The sequence below is a fragment of the Balaenoptera physalus genome, assembly GCF_965194825.1.
Source record: "Balaenoptera physalus genome assembly, chromosome: 3".
Taxonomy (NCBI): domain Eukaryota; kingdom Metazoa; phylum Chordata; class Mammalia; order Artiodactyla; family Balaenopteridae; genus Balaenoptera; species Balaenoptera physalus.
Window position 1 is genome coordinate 94,025,811 of NC_138890.1, and position 16,104 is coordinate 94,041,914.

A 16,104-nucleotide genomic window follows, 5' to 3' on the forward strand; every position below is an offset into this window, starting at 1 on the left:
TGGCTGCAGAGGCGCAGCCCGTCAGCGCTGAGCCCGCCTCCTGCGCCCAGCTCACACACCCTGAGGAAGGGCGGACCCGAAAGAGAAAGGCGCTCGGGAGCTGGAAGAAGGGGGCTGGGGAGAGGTGGGTGGAGCTGCCGGCTGCGGTGGTTGAGGGGGAGGAGGAGTCGTAACCCCCGCTGCCCAGTCCAAACCCGCGCACAACAATTCAAGTGCTCCCACTCACAGGCCTGGCAACACTCAAGTTGCCCCAGTTATGTGTTGTGGCGATGTTTGTCATTGGTGAGTCTCCGCTTTAAGGACGCAGCACTTAGCTGAAGTAGAGAAGACTGGAAGCCCATGAAATTACAAATTATAGGGTCAATCTTAGAAAAATGCTAAATATCTAGTGAATGTGGGGAGGAGGGTAAAATTCAGATTCTGATTTGATTAGCCCCTTTTTGAATCCTCAGACTTGATCTTTTCCATTCTTGTAAGAAATTCTTTCCTTTGATCATTCTTTCCTATTCTCGATTCATGTACATCTGTCTCCTCTGCCAAACCGGTTATCAAACTCAGAGATAAGAATAATTACAGGCATTTATTTAGCCCTCACTGTGTGCCAGGCCTTTTTACATGCATTTTCTAATTTACACTCCTCAACAATTCTGTAAGAGAGTGACCAATTATGATTCGCGTTTTAAAGATGAAAAAAATTTAAGTAATTTCCTCGAGGTCACACACACAGAGTTAGTGGCTGAGGTGGGTTTGAACCCAGGCAGTGGAACCCCAGAATTGTTTATAAATGATGATAATTTGTGTTCCAGTCTCAATCCAAGAGAGTTTGTTGTTCTTTCTTCTTGTTTTTTTTTTTAAGAAAATGCTTTATCTGAACATAAAAGGCATAATCTTGGTGTAAATTAATAGAAATGTAAACAAATATTGATTCACACTTGTTCCAAAATCTATATATGTCCCTGAAACTATAAAGACAAATCTGAACACCCTTATTTCAACAGTGATGTCTGGAGGCTCCTCAGCTAGAAGACATTTTATACTACTTTATGTGCCCTAAAATACGTATGGGAAGATTATAGAACAATTTTAGGAAAACATAAATTATTTCTAACAGATATGTATAACTTCTCAAATATAGAACCTGGCACGACGTAGTATGTGTTAAATGAATAAATGAATGGACTTTTTTTTCATCAGTACTTTAGGAGAACACTGAAAGTTATTTCAGACTATAATCTGTTTGACACAGTAGTATATTGTTCTGATGATCACTTCTCATAAAACCACCTCCAAAACATAGTATATTTTATATTCAGAAACTTACTTTCATTCTGTTCTGTCTGAAATCTTGTAACCTTTTCAGAAGAATGCCTTGTACTTGCCCTTTGCTCTGAAAGGTTGTCAATGTTCTTTGGCCAAAAGCAGTAAAGTTCTGATTTGCCTTTAAATTTATGAGGCTTAAGGCTAGCTCTCTGGAGGGGGCATTGTGTCCAAATTGCCTCCCTCCCTGGGTGGTGCTTTGTTCTCCCATCCTAGCCCTGACTCATCACCCAATCAAAACTTCAGTCAGTTCTTGAGTGTCACAAACACCCAATAAACCAATTCACCAGGTAGTTAATGGCTGATAATAGCTTTATGTGTGGCCCCTCCTGATGTGTCTATGCCACCTAAAGACTCTGACCGGGTACTCTCTTAATTCAGATCAGTTGTGGCTTGCAAGGACGTGGCTGAAGAGGGGAATCGGGGTGGGTGTAATGCAGAAGCCCAGAACAGAGCTTTTCCATGTTCTGTGAAGATCTTTCAATCTATAAAGAAAAATGGCATGCTTATAAAGAATTAGGCGCAAGTGTACCATAGATAGACCTTGTGACCTGAAAGGCCTTCTGAACCTGGGGAGTCAAGACACTCCATCTCAAACGCCCCTTTTGTAAGTTATATCTTTGCCTCAAGCCTCCTTCCCAGAAAAATCACTTTAAAATAATGGTTGTCTGGAATTCCCTACCGGTCCAGTGGTCAGGACTCCGCGGATTCGATCCCTAGTCGGGGAACTAAGATCCCACAAGGCGCAGGGCGCAGCCAAAAAAAAAAAAAAAAAAAAATTATGGTTGTCTGGGAAAGATTATACATTGGTTTAAAGAGCATCGCCTAGCAAATAGTCAGTTTGAGAGAACAGGATAGGTAGATTTGATAACAACATAGTGGGTATAAAACAGAAACTACAAAGCCAGGTGTGCAAGAAATGCCACATCACCACTTTTCTTTAAATCCACTTGTTTCAGGCAGGGGCTAACAGGGAAAATAGAGATCATTTCAAATATTTACAAAGACAATTGATGCAAGGAATTGATAACACAGGCCACGGAAGAACTCAGAAGCTAAGCAGGGGTTGACGAGGTAACCCAGAAATTAGCAAGTGCAGCTCCTAACTGGAGAAACAAAGAGAAGAGGCAGGGTTACTGGAGCCCAGAGGTCACCCTGATGGAAGCTGTAGCCACAGAGGGAGAGACAGCTACTGCCAAGGAAGCCTTGGTTATGTAAATGCTCTGTATCCTGGTTGTGCTATTGAACTACAGCATAGTATTGAATATAGTGTTCTATATTGAACTATAGTTGTATAGTATAGAATACTATATAGTATTCTACTGTAAATTACCAATGGGGAAATCTGGGTAAAGGATATATGGATCTCTCTCTGTATTACTTCCTATAACAGCATGTGAACATACAATAACATGTTCTTAAAAACTGAAGGAGTTTAAAAGCAACACATCTGCATATTTAGAACATATCTCTAGAAGCATAGCCAGGAAGAGAAAAATATTAGTTGCCCCTAGGGAGGAAAAGTTGATGGCTGGGGAACAGAGGTAAGAGGTCAACCTTTTACTATATATTCCTTTGTATATTTTGAATTTTCAACCATGCAAAATTAATGCCTAGTCAAAAAATAAAATTTTAAATATCAGTTTTTAAATTCCTCAACCAATCAAAGCTTGATGCTTTCCAATTGTTAACAGTCTTGATTACACTATTACTTTCTATTCAGAAATTATATAAAGTGGCTTTTTTACCTTTCTAATCATTAACCTACTACAGTATTGCAATTTCTTGTTATTCCTGAACACTTAGCCAAAATCCTTATCTTTTTTAATTATGAAGATTCACTTCTGTATACTCAATCTTTTCCAGAATAAAAAGAGTTTATGGAAAAATCTTTTTTCCTATTTGTTACTATTGCTGTGAACTATTTGCACATTTATGGGTCAATTGACCCATACCTACCTTGTCATCGAATTACTTTACAAGATACGATGTGATAAAATCAAGATAGCCTGGACTTTGAAATCATGCAGTCCAGGATTTCTAGCCATGTGACCTTGTTCAAATTATTTAACCTACCGAACCATATTTGCTTCCTCATCTAGAAAACAAACATAATAATACCCATTTTTCCAGATTGCTTTGAGTATTAATATCACCTATATACAGTACCTAAGACATGGTAGTGACTCAGAGCTAAAATTATTGAAAGCAAAAAGCTTAGGTGCAAAAAACAGAGGTCCACCAAAATAAGGGTGGGAATATTTTATGGACACATATCTCAGAAAACCAGGGCAGGAAACAAAGTACAGCCAACCTCGTGGAAACGTAAAAGTTAGCAGGACCTTAGAAGGCTTTTCTCTCTATCAGAGGCTTCATGGTCTGTGTCTCTTGTTATATTCAGCTTCTCCTCCAAGAACAATATTGGGGAATAGAAGCTCTTACAACAAGGAAGTACAGGGTGCTATGGAAATCTGTGAAGGGGCACCTAATCTCACCTTGATGAAGCCACTTTTTAAGTAACACCATGATGATATTCATCTTATAGAGAGAGGACATCTTTAGAATATTTGAGACATGAGGTAATGTCACATTTTTCTGTTATAATGTGGCAGATACATATTGTTTTCTGTAGAGCCTCATGCTTCTATTTATAGTAATTGCTGGCTCTTTCATAGAAATTTTTTCACTGGTACCTATAAACATATGGTTTCCTTGAGCACAATATTTAAAACCACAGTTCTCTGACATCTCCAGCAAGTCCATATCCACCTTTCTTGTTCTGCTTGCCTTGAAAGTATTTATGGCATAATCCATTCATTTAATTGATCTTCTTTAGCATCTGTTTCCACCTCTAAAATGTAAGCTCTATGAAGGTAGATATTTTTATTCCTTTTATTTACTGCTATATTTCCTAGCACCTTAAATGTTCCTGGCACATATTAAGCACCTGGTAAATATTTGTTGAGTGGAAAAAAAGAATTCCTCCATTTCTCATTCACCATAAAGAGACCTCCTCATTGTTGTTTAGATATTTATATCTTAGTCTTGCAGAAATCTTATAATGTATTATGTTAATTCTAGATTTAATTCTAAAATTTCCTTTCAGAGATGTTCCTCTGAAGTCTTCAACATTTTTTCATTTAATTTATTTGTTAACTCAGGCTATCCAGTGAAAAACCACTTCTACATCTTTGGACTACCAATTATACTTTTTTCCAATTTAATGACTGTGCAGTTATTAGGTCTTTGAGGCTCAACTCCAAACCCAGGCTTCTTCACTCTGCTCTGCGATGCCTGGCCTCTGCAGATATTTCTGCTTTGCCTGGTGAGCTCTGCCAGGACTTTCTGATGAAGTTCTCTTGATATTGTTCCAGATCAAATATGTCATTGAAAATATATGATTGAAGATGATTTCATTTTCTGGATTATACTCTTTGGAGGAAGGGGATGGAAACTAGGGCAAAACAAATCCCTGTGGGGGGTGGCAATAGAGTTTTACTAAAAGGAGAGGGGTGCACATTGAAGGTAAAGAAAAAGAAGGCAGGAGAGCAAAACAGACATGGTAAATGGATGTCGCCCAGGGTGTTGGTGGTGTATATGCCTAGGTACCTAGCAAAATGGTTCCCTCTGCAGGCAAATACTTTGTGATTATATGATGCTAAACATGGATAATAATTGTATCACAGTTTTCTTGGGGATCATTCAAGAATGCACAGCACACAGACTCATCCCTCAACTTCACTCCTCCATCCCTATTCTAACATACATCACCGGAATGATGACATTCAGGACCAGAATTCATCAGCACATGTCTTTCTCCTGATGTACTGTGTTTCATACCATCTCTTTGAAAGCGACACAGAATTCCTAGTGAGCAAAAACCCATAAATAATATTACAATTAAAAATAAAAGATTACTTACAAGGTAAAAAAAAAAAAAGACAGACATGGTGTGTGCCCTTAAATGGCCCTTTGTGAGGGGCTGAATTTGTCTTTTTTTCTTCTCTTGGACTAGGGAAACAGACATATTTGGGATATAATATTAAAAGGTTTTTAAAATATTATTTCTGTTGTAATTAATTTTCTTTAATTAGTCCCAATTCTTCAGGGAAAACTGTTTCACCCATACAGCCTTGACTGCTGGTGCTCTGGGGGAATTAGACTATACAGTAATAAAACAAGGTGTGGGATTTTCACATCACAGCAACGTGTAGTGCAGCCCAGTACCCTAGCATGGAGCAGGAAGCTCTAGACGGCAGTAGCCAAAAGTGAAACCGGGAGCGGTGAAGAGGATGTAGTGTGGAGGAGTGGTTGCCAAATTGAGGCCCCAGGGGTGGATGTAAATTGAACCTTCTCCTTTGCAAATCTCATAAAGAGACAGCAGAGTCTATAAAATGGGAGATTTCCACATAGATCACACTGGGTAGACACAAAATACCCCTACTCACAACATGAAAATCACCATTGTGACTTCCCTGGTGGTCCAGTGGTTAAGACTTGGCCCTTCCACTGCAGGGGGCTCGGGTTCAGTCCCTGGTCGGAGGAAGTAAGAGCCTGCATGTGGCACGGCCAAAAAAGAAAATCACCCTTAATTAAAAGCAACCTGATTCCCACATTTGCATCCCCCCTTCTTATCTTTGGTGCTTTCTTTCATTACAAGTAAACTGCCAATGTCAGAGAATTGTCAGATGTGTAGCCACCTAACCAAATAAGACAACAAATCAATCTGAGCCCATTTTAACAGGTTAATTCCTATTAAATCGGTAGAGTAACACTGGTAATATGTTGATCTACATGAGCATCCACCTTAATTGAGGATGGCACCGACAGAGCAGTTCCATAAGACATTAAGCTGGTGTACATCAAATCAAACTTATGAATATATAAGTGATATTTCCTTGATATTTCTGTATTTTCATATTGCTTCAATAGGCACATGTGTTAGATGTGTTTCTGAAATGCTGAAGGTAAAGAATACATTTTTAAGATGCACCTTTTACCGTAAGTTTGCAGCTGCCATTTAGAAGTTTCCACAATAACACATAACTCTTAACATTCACTACCCAAAGTATTCCGCCCTGGTTTATAACTGGCATGTGTTAAGTTCTTAGGTCAAACTATAATTTAGTCAAAAGGACAGTCAAATCACAGAACTTTCATATACCCATTTCAATAATAGTACAAACATTAATGTTGTTAATGTGTGCCACACAGGTGATTACCATTTCTTAGACTTCTTTTAACTCTAAGAGATTTTTATATTGAAGTAATCATTCTACCTCAGTATTCAGCAGAATTCATGAATAGAAAATTCCCAGAGACAGAATCGTATAGATCTCGATGTTCACTAATCTCAGTGTCACTCTATTATTTATGAAAGAGATTGTCTTATTCCAAGACTGGACTCTCCTCTGTTGTACATGACAAAGGCTTTGAAATGTTGTTGCGAGGTATGTAGTTTTGAAGGATAAACGGGTGCTCTAAAAGTATTGTGCAGTTTCTTTTCTCTCAGACTATGCTACTGTTTGTGATTTTCCAACTATCAAGATCAACTCACCCACTTCCTGGAAAAATTCACTACCCAAAGTCATACAAGATGAATTTGGAGTAGAAAGTCCACTTAATCACTTCTGAAGGGAAATATTTCTTCCTGGTAGAGAAAACCAATTTGACATTAGAAGCCTACTTATTTAGGACTTGGGTGAGAACTGCACATACCATCATAGGTTTGGGCAGATTATCAAGGTCCCCTTGTTGGCCCATTTGAACCTCCGTCCTGGGGAACCCTGAAGACAAGAGCCCTAAATTGTTCCCAAGCCTAGATTCCATTTCTTCAAGCTACACTTTCTGTTCTTTGAACATCTAACTACTTACTTGAAAAAGACCCCTGGCTGTCTTACAGAGAGATCCTCCCTGTATTAACCTCTTTTACATCTGACAGTTTCTGGTCTTTTAAGGAAGTGGTACATACACCCCCATCAATTTAGTAAGTTTAATCAACGTATTATCATGTTAAGTACCATTAGCAAATGGTTGGATGACTGTGACTTCCTTATAAGGTGCTGTGATTTTTGTACTATCACTTTATTGATTATTTTTGAAACTTAAACCCATTCCTAGTGACTCATCAGCTAGAAACCATAAATCTGCACTTTGGTTCCTATGCTCCTTAGTAGCACAGCCATCCCAGAGACACTACATTTTTAACCATATCATAGTTACCAGGCAAATGAAGGCCTTTGTTTCTCAGTGCTAAATCATTAGAGTCAGATAGAAAGAGTTGGTTCTTAAAATCACAGTATATGTGCTTAAGGTTAGTCCTTGAGTCAAACCTCGGGTGTGTTTGTGTATGTGTGTGATATCTGTGAGAGAATGAGAGAGAGAGAGTACATGCCTACATTCCTGGAGGAGTTGCTGATCATCTTTTCTTCCCTAAAACCTAGCTTACCTTTACCATATCTCTGTAGTCACATTTTCCCCCTTGTTTTTCTATTGCTGCATATCCTGGACTAGCAACATTCTTTGTTCCCACATCCTGGGAACATACCTGTGACATATAATCAGTATCTCTGTGGTCCAGAATTTCTGCTTCCTCAAATCCCCTAGCTCCCAGGACATTCAGCATAGGACAGCTGAGCATGGAACAGTTGTTCACCAATCCTTGAGGTCTTGTACAAGTCAGGGGCCATAGGTTTTTTTTTTCTCTTTTATCACCAACGTCATTCAGTGCTGGTACATAGTGAGTGCTCAGTAAATGTTGAGGAAAGGAAAGAAGGAAGGAAGAAAGGAAGGATGAAACATTTTGAAAATGATTTGGCAAAAAACAAACAAACAAAAAACTGGGCACGTATGCTTTAAGGCATGGTATAAGGGGGTTGGTGGCAAGGAAATCCCAATACTTACACAATCAGAAACAAGCCTTTGCCATTTTATATGTTTGTGGATAAGGAGGGGGCTGGGAATACTAACACCCACGAGGGTGGTGATGATAAAGATGATGGTGAAGATGATGACGACAATGATGATAATTCTTACTTAAAATGCTGATTTTTAGCTGGGAGACCAAAAAATGAGAACAAAAATTTCAATTGACTATAAAATGTTACAATCATTTACAGGAACTGCTACCTATCTAAGCCAGGTTACTTTGCAATATGATAATGATGATAAACACTATTAAATGGATATGATTACTTTTATTATAATTTTCTCCCATTAGAATATTATTCTATATATACTTCTTCATAGTTATCACACAGCATAATGATATGTTCATTCAGAATGTTGTATGCTTATGACTTTAAAATAATCAAAAAATATGGCATCTCTCCAAGGAAAAATATATTTTCCCTGTTCTTGTTGAATAAGTTGTTTCACTCTCATATTAATTATTCATGTCCTCAAACCAGGTTGGACTATCTTTATAATCAGCCTTGGTAAACACGGCTATTTTGTTTCAATTAACAGGCAAATTGATAGCTTAGAAAAATAACAATTTCTTATGAACAATATATCACCTTCATATTGCTTAACTTTTCTATTTTCTATATCATTATCTTTTCCTGTTTCCTTCTGGGAGAGTGCCTCAATCAAATTTTCCAATTTATTAATCAATTCCTCAGCTGTATCAATTCTACATTTTACCTCATCTATTGTGTTCTGTATTGCAACTACTGCATTTTTTACACATAATATTTCCACTTTGTTCTTTTTTTTTTTACATTTCCTTATGTTTCATATCGCTCCTGTCTTTCCTTATCTGTTTTGCTATATTTTAAATGCTTATTTTGAGTCTTTGTTCCATCAGTTATAAAACTTTTTTTTTTTGATGGACTCTGACATCTACTTTGCTGTTTTCTTTTGAAAGAGCTGTACTCCCCAGCTATCCTCGTATTTTAACTTGTCAGTTAATATTCCTCTTGGGATATTCATTGCTCTGTCCAGAAATATATATGGGGAAAGCTAAAAGTCAAACTTCAATCTGTCTCAGACCTGATGTTTGTGGGGTAGAATCTCCATTGAGCCTGCAGGTGGAGCAGCTTGGGTACCAGAAAACCATCCTAGTGTGTATCACCCATCCTGGAGGTTTGGGTGAGGGGGCGGGGAAGAGACATGACTATCCAAGGCTTATCAATCATCGCAAGTTTTTGATGCTCCTAATCAGAATTTGTGCTGCCAAGATTTTATGCCTGAGGGCAGTTGCATTTACATGGATTCTGGCACCATTGATAGCCCCAAGGCAAAGTAGAGAAAAATGATATCCAGAGCAAAATGCCCTAGACTAGGACCATCATCCCCTCACACAACAGCCCTCCATTTTCCCAGGAATTTCTGACAGTTTCATGTCCCTCTTGATGTTTCTATTTCGGCTGGAGTTGATCTTGGGGGAGTGACTTTGTGGTACTTAATAATACAATGTCTTGACTGGAAGAGGTGATTAAAACCTACTTTACTCAAACTCTGTAGAAGATCATTTTTTAGTGCTCCAGGTACTTCATGGAAATTGTTAAAATTTTGTATAGCCCACAGTGGTAAGATGCCTACTGCAACGTGCTCATAATTGCAATGTGGAACTTTTAGGTATGTAAATTGTGTTCCATGATTAAATATATTAAGGATGTGAGATTGGACATGGTAAATCAATACATACCACCAAAAAATGTTGCTATGTGTTTGTTTTATCTCTTCTATCTGAGCCACGTGATTGTGTTGTTTTTCCAATTTACACGGAGAAAACACTTTAAGATAACATCATACCTGTTTGTAAGAAAACACTTTAAGATAGCATCATACCTGTTTGTAAGCCAACACCACCAATGGGATGGACATTTCACCACCCCAACACTTGGCAGGGAAAGAGAGCGAAAGGACATCTTCTATCTGCTCTTCTTGTGCCTTGGCACGGACACCAGCCACTGCTGCTCAAAGCTCATTGGCTACATGTAATCGAATTTCCATGTCTGCCTACAAGGGGGCTGGAAAATGTTTTCTACATTCCTGGAAGGAGAGCAGAACGGGATACGTGTGACCACCAGTAATGTCTCTCACATGTCCTAAATGCCATGTCAATTATATTAATAATATAAGCTCGATTTCCAAGATGACATGCTGCTCAGATTCTCCTCTTATCTTTCTTATTCTCTCTTTTCTCTTTTTGTCCACTGGATTTACTTCTTCCATATCCCTTATAAATGTGTTTACCAGGGTTCGGCTACCTTTCTTATATGTGCTTTCTTGTAGATTTAAGAATCATGCATCATGGTGTCTCTCAGAGTTCCTTAACTGTAGAATTTTAATAAATTTTGAATGATCAATGAACTAAATGAAACATCAGCTCAAGGCTAAACAGTGATTTTAGAAATTACATATTTGGCATGCATGTTTACTAGTCTTTCACACTGAATAGTAGACATCTTCAGCCTTCCACCTCCTCTTTCTCATATTTCTTCCCTCTCCAACTTTTTTCACCTTAACACCTTAACTTTAATAGTTTTTAAAAAAGTATTAGCTCTACAATGAGCTCTGTCCTTTGATAAACCAGAGTTTGTAAGTAATAACAGCATGAAGATATTCAAATTAAGAAAAACTAGATAAGAAAAGATAGTATTACTTTTTTTTTTTAATGTCTTTATTGGAGTATAATTGCTCTACAATGGTGTGTTCGTTTCTACTTTATAACAAAGTGAATCAGCCATACATATACATATATCCCCATATCTCCTCCCTCTTGTGTCTCCCTCCCACCCTCCCTATCCCACCCCTCCAGGTGGTCACAAAGCACTGAGCTGATCTCCCTGTGCTATATGGCTGCTTCCCACTAGCTATCAATTTTACATTTGGTAGTGTATATATGTCCATGACACTCTCTCACTTTGTCCCAGCTTACCCTTCCGCCTGCCTGTGTCCTCAAGCCCATTCTCTACGTCTGCGTCTTTATTCCTGTCCTGCCCCTAGGTTCTTCAGAACCATTTTCGTTTTTTTGATTCCATATGTATGTGTTAGCATACGGTATTTGATTTTCTCTTTCTGACTTACTTCACTCTGTATGACAGACTCTAGGTCCATCCACCTCACTACAAATAACTCAATTTCATTTCTTTTTATGGCTGAGTAATATTCCATTGTATATGTGTGCCACATCTTCTTTATCCATTCATCTGTCGATGGACACTTAGGTTGCTTCCACGTCCTGGCTATTGTAAATAGAGCTGCAATGAACATTGTGGTGCATGATTCTTTTTGAATTATGGTTTTCTCAGGGTATATGCCCAGTAGTGGGATTGCTGGGTCATATGGTAGTTCTATTTTTAGTTTTTTAAGGAACCTCCATACTGTTCTCCATAGTGGCTGTATCAATTTACATTCCCACCAACAGTGCAAGAGGCTTCCCTTTTCTCCACACCCTCTCCAGCATTTATTGTTTGTAGTTTTTTTGATGATGGCCATACTGACCAGTGTGAGGTGATACCTCATTGTAGTTTTGATTTGCATTTCTCTAATGATTAGTGATGTTGAGCATCCTTTCATGTGTTTGTTGGCTATCTGTATATCTTCTTTGGAGAAATGTCTATTTAGGTCTTCTGCCCAGTTTTGGATTGGGTTGTTTTGTTTTTTTGATATTGAGCTGCATGAGCTGCTTGTAAATTTTGGAGATCAATCGTTAGTCAGTTGCTTCATTTGCAAATATTTTCTCCCATTCTGAGGGTTGTCTTTTTGTCTTGTTTATGGTTTCCTTTGCTGTGCAAAAGCTTTTAAGTTTCATTAGGTCCCATTTGTTTATTTTTGCTTTTATTTCCATTTCTCTAGGAGGTGGGTCAAAAAGGATCTTGCTGTGATTTATGTCATAGGGCGTTCTGCCTATGTTTTCCTCTAAGAGTTTTATAGTGTCTGGCCTTACATTTAGGTCTTTAATCCATTTTGAGTTTATTTTTGTGTATGGTGTTAGGGAGTGTTTTAATTTCATTCTTTTCCATGTAGCTGTCCAGTTTTCCCAGCACCACTTATTGAAGAGGCTGTCTTTTCTCCATTGTATATCCTTGCCTCCTTTATCAAAAATAAGGTGACCATATGTGCGTGGATTTATCTCTGGGCTTTCAATATAGTATTACTTTTTATTTCCTGATATTAAACCACTGAATGACTATTTTCATTTTTAGTTGTTTCCAATTAGTGTTGCACAAATAATGCTAACTTCAATGCCAAACAATTTTGGAAACAGCATTTATTTTATTTAGCATCTTGAACTTGGAGCTATTTAAGACTGGTGTTTTTCATAAATAGTAGCAACTCTTAGGGCTATAGGACCAAAACAAAGTTACTTTTTAAATATTGGAAGACATTTTCACTAAAAGTCTTCTACATGAATATGAAAGTAATTTGAGAAACAAGATTGCTCATTGATTCATTTGTTTTCATTGATTCATTTTTTAAAAACCTTTATTGAACACTAACTGTGCTTTAGACATCTTATTAATAAATTGACTTTGTGATCTCTGACATCCAGATACCAATGACTAGTTTCCAAAGAATCTATTTAATCCCTAGATGGATTTAAATGTTTACATCTCTGTCTGTTATATGTCTGTATGAATATATATATATACATACATGTATGTATACATATGTGCATATGTGTCTATATATTTTTAGAGACTAAGGCAGATGATTGTGGCTCTCTTCTTGCTGTTTTGTCATTGGGTTTCACCGGCCAGAAAATTTTTATTCTTGCTTTTATGTTTGTTTTTTGTTTAGTCTAAATATGTATCAAAGGGAAACTGATTCTATATGAAATTAAAGATAACATTTTTACTCTATGCCAAACATTTTCATAGAAAAAATTTACATAAATCAGATTCATTTTCAAGTAACATATATTGAGTGCCTACTATAAGTGCCTACTATAGTGCTAAATGCTTTTATATCTTTTATGTTTTATAAAGAGCCAGAAAACAGTACCTGATATACAACAAATACTTTATGTCTGCTATTATACATTTTTACAGATTTACTCAAGTATAATTAAAATACAAACTGCACTTATTTAAAAAGTACAATTTGATAAGTATTAATACATGTACACACTTGTGAAGGCATCCCAACAATCAGGATAATGACGATATCCACCAACTCCAAAAGTTGCCTTGTGCCTCTGTCATCCTTTTCTCCCACACCTCTCTGCACTACCACCCGACCCCCCATCCAGGCAACCAGTGATCTGCTTTCTGTCATTAGATTTGTTTTTATATCCTATAATGCTATGCACATGAAATGAAAGTATGCTTTTTTGGAGGGTCTTGGTTTCTTACCCTCGTAATTATCATAATCATGTGGAGATTCACTAATACAGCTGCATGTATCTACAGTTGGTTCTACTTTAATGCTGAATTGTATTCCGTGGTATGGATATATCATAATTTGTTTATCTATTCACCTATTTATAGATTTTACAAATAAAGCTGCTATGAACATTCACATTCAAGTATTTGTTGCATATGCTTTCAGTTATCTTGAGTGGATATCTAGGAGTGAAATGACCAGGTCATATGATAGACATATGTTTAATTTTTAAGGAAGCTGTCAAACTCTTTTCCCAGAGTGGTCATCCCATTTTACATTTCCACCAGCAGTGTATGAGGGTTCCAGTTGTTTTGCTTCCTTGACAACACTTAGTATAATCAGTACTTTTAATTTTACTCATTCTAACAAAGGTGTAGTGGTATCTCATTGTGGGTTTAATTTACAATTCCCTAATGATTAATGATGTTATATATTTTTCACATGCTTATTTAATATCTATATATCTCTTTGGTGAAGTATATATTAAATATATTGAAATATTTTGCAAATCTTGGTGGAGATTAAAGGAGTGTTCTTTATACTACTTTTTGTTTTGCAATATTCGAAAAGTCTGAAATTATGTCTGAATAAAAAGGTAAAAAATTATAAATATGGTCACAATAATTATTACAAATGTTAACAAATCATCTTTATATATATGTATATATGTAAAATATTAAATAATACTTTAAACCCCAAAATGATGTATGAAGAAATAGAAACACAGAAAACTTCTCATCCATATACGTGGACTGAGTCAAAAAAGTGCAATTTCAATCTTGACTTGCATAATTAGAGTCCTATTTGTTCAATGCAAGTACAAACAAGAAGTGAAAACTATACAAATCACTGTAGAAGACAAAAGCCAAAGAACCATATTCCTTATATTAAAAGACAAAGAACACAGAACATGGCACCAAAACAAAAATAAACAACTTAAAACAAGATAACAGACAGAACAACACTACAGTTATACAAAGATTTTCTTGAGACATGGGAAAATATCCACAACATAATGTTAAGTAAAATGTGTAAGATGTAAAATGTATTCAGACTTCAATTGTGTTAAACACACACATATATATTCAATAGAGAAAAAAAAAGGAATAGAAGTAAACACATCAAAGTAATTGTTTTTAGGTGGTAGAATTATGCATAATTTTTATTTTCTTAATTATAATTTGTGTTTCCAAAACTGTCTGTAGTGAGCATGAATTACTTTTATACCAAAATATGTGTTGTATTTTTAAAAAAGAAAAATATAGCTTTCCAAATCCCCCTGTCTCTTGAGCTAAATCTGATTAAATGGTGCATGAAATGACATCAAGACCTTCTGCCTAACATTTTTCATGAAAAATGTAAGTCTGCCCCTCGGGCAACATTGCTGAGGTAACAAGTTTTATCACTTAAGTTGTTTTACCTGGAACGCTATCCCTCACATCAATTTTAGTTTCATCTTGGGTATATAAAAGGTCATATCAAGACGTTATAGGAATAAACATTAATGTCAGTTTTGATTAAATGGAGAACTTTCTCCCATTTCAGAGAACCTAGAAGAGGGGGAGTTTTTCCTTAGTATTTGTAATTGTTTGTACTATTAAATGGCTTGGGATCACCTCCAGCAGCATCCCGTTCTACTTCACATATTCACAAAGGCCGCACAAGCACAGATTAAGAGCATGGATCATGGAGACATGATCTGGACTTGAGTCCTGGCCCTTGAACAAGTTAAATATCTTTGTGTCCTAGTTCCCTCATCTTTGAAATGGGGATGAAAGTAATAGTACCTACCTTACAGTTATGTTGAGAATTTAATGAAGTAATATTTGTAATCTGCTCTGAACAGTGCCTGGTACATAGTGAGTGCTAGAGAAGTCTTAATTAAATAGATAACATTTACTGTAACTAAATTATAGGCTGTGGCACTTTGATCTTCTTCCAGTCTTTTGTTCCCTACAGCAACATGAAATAATATTTCTGAACCTTGTCACATACAGAATTGTGAAATACACTGCATTTCACCATTGGGCTGCTGCTCCCTTTGACCTCTTGATCTTCCAGATACAGTAATCTCCAATCCTTTCTTGATCCTCCATCATCTCATCAAAAACTACCTCTCCCAATGGATCCTGCTTCCTGGCAGCCCTGCTCTCTACTTTCTAGAATCTAGGCTGGGGAGAATCTCCACGCTTATTTATATGTTGTTCCTTTGCACAGGGCCTTTCTGGAGACGATGCCTTAGTCCTATGTAACCAGAATGGCGTGACACAGAACATCGGTCAGAGGGATGTTAGCAAGTGTGCTGAGAGATAAGGTGTTCTGAGCTCCTATAAGGTCAGTAAACACACCGAGTTTAGCAAAATTAACCTATGCAATTTTGAAGACTCTATAATATGCTAATATGTATGTCCTAGTAGTGAGGACAATGTGTGCAGAATTTCCCAAACATTT

At 37.0% G+C, this 16,104-nt stretch overlaps 1 long non-coding RNA gene across 3 annotated transcripts in view; it reads left to right on the forward strand.

The window, feature by feature from the left end:
* Positions 1–156: 156 nt before the first annotated feature.
* Positions 157–16,104, forward strand: part of LOC309659030 — a 33,361-nt gene continuing 17,413 nt past the window's right edge. For 2 of the 3 annotated variants that reach the window (XR_014262520.1, XR_014262521.1), the window contains exon 1: positions 157–15,987. This is a non-coding gene — a long non-coding RNA (uncharacterized lncRNA). The remainder of the gene's footprint in view (positions 15,988–16,104) is intronic. The other variant, XR_014262522.1, reaches the window with a different exon arrangement.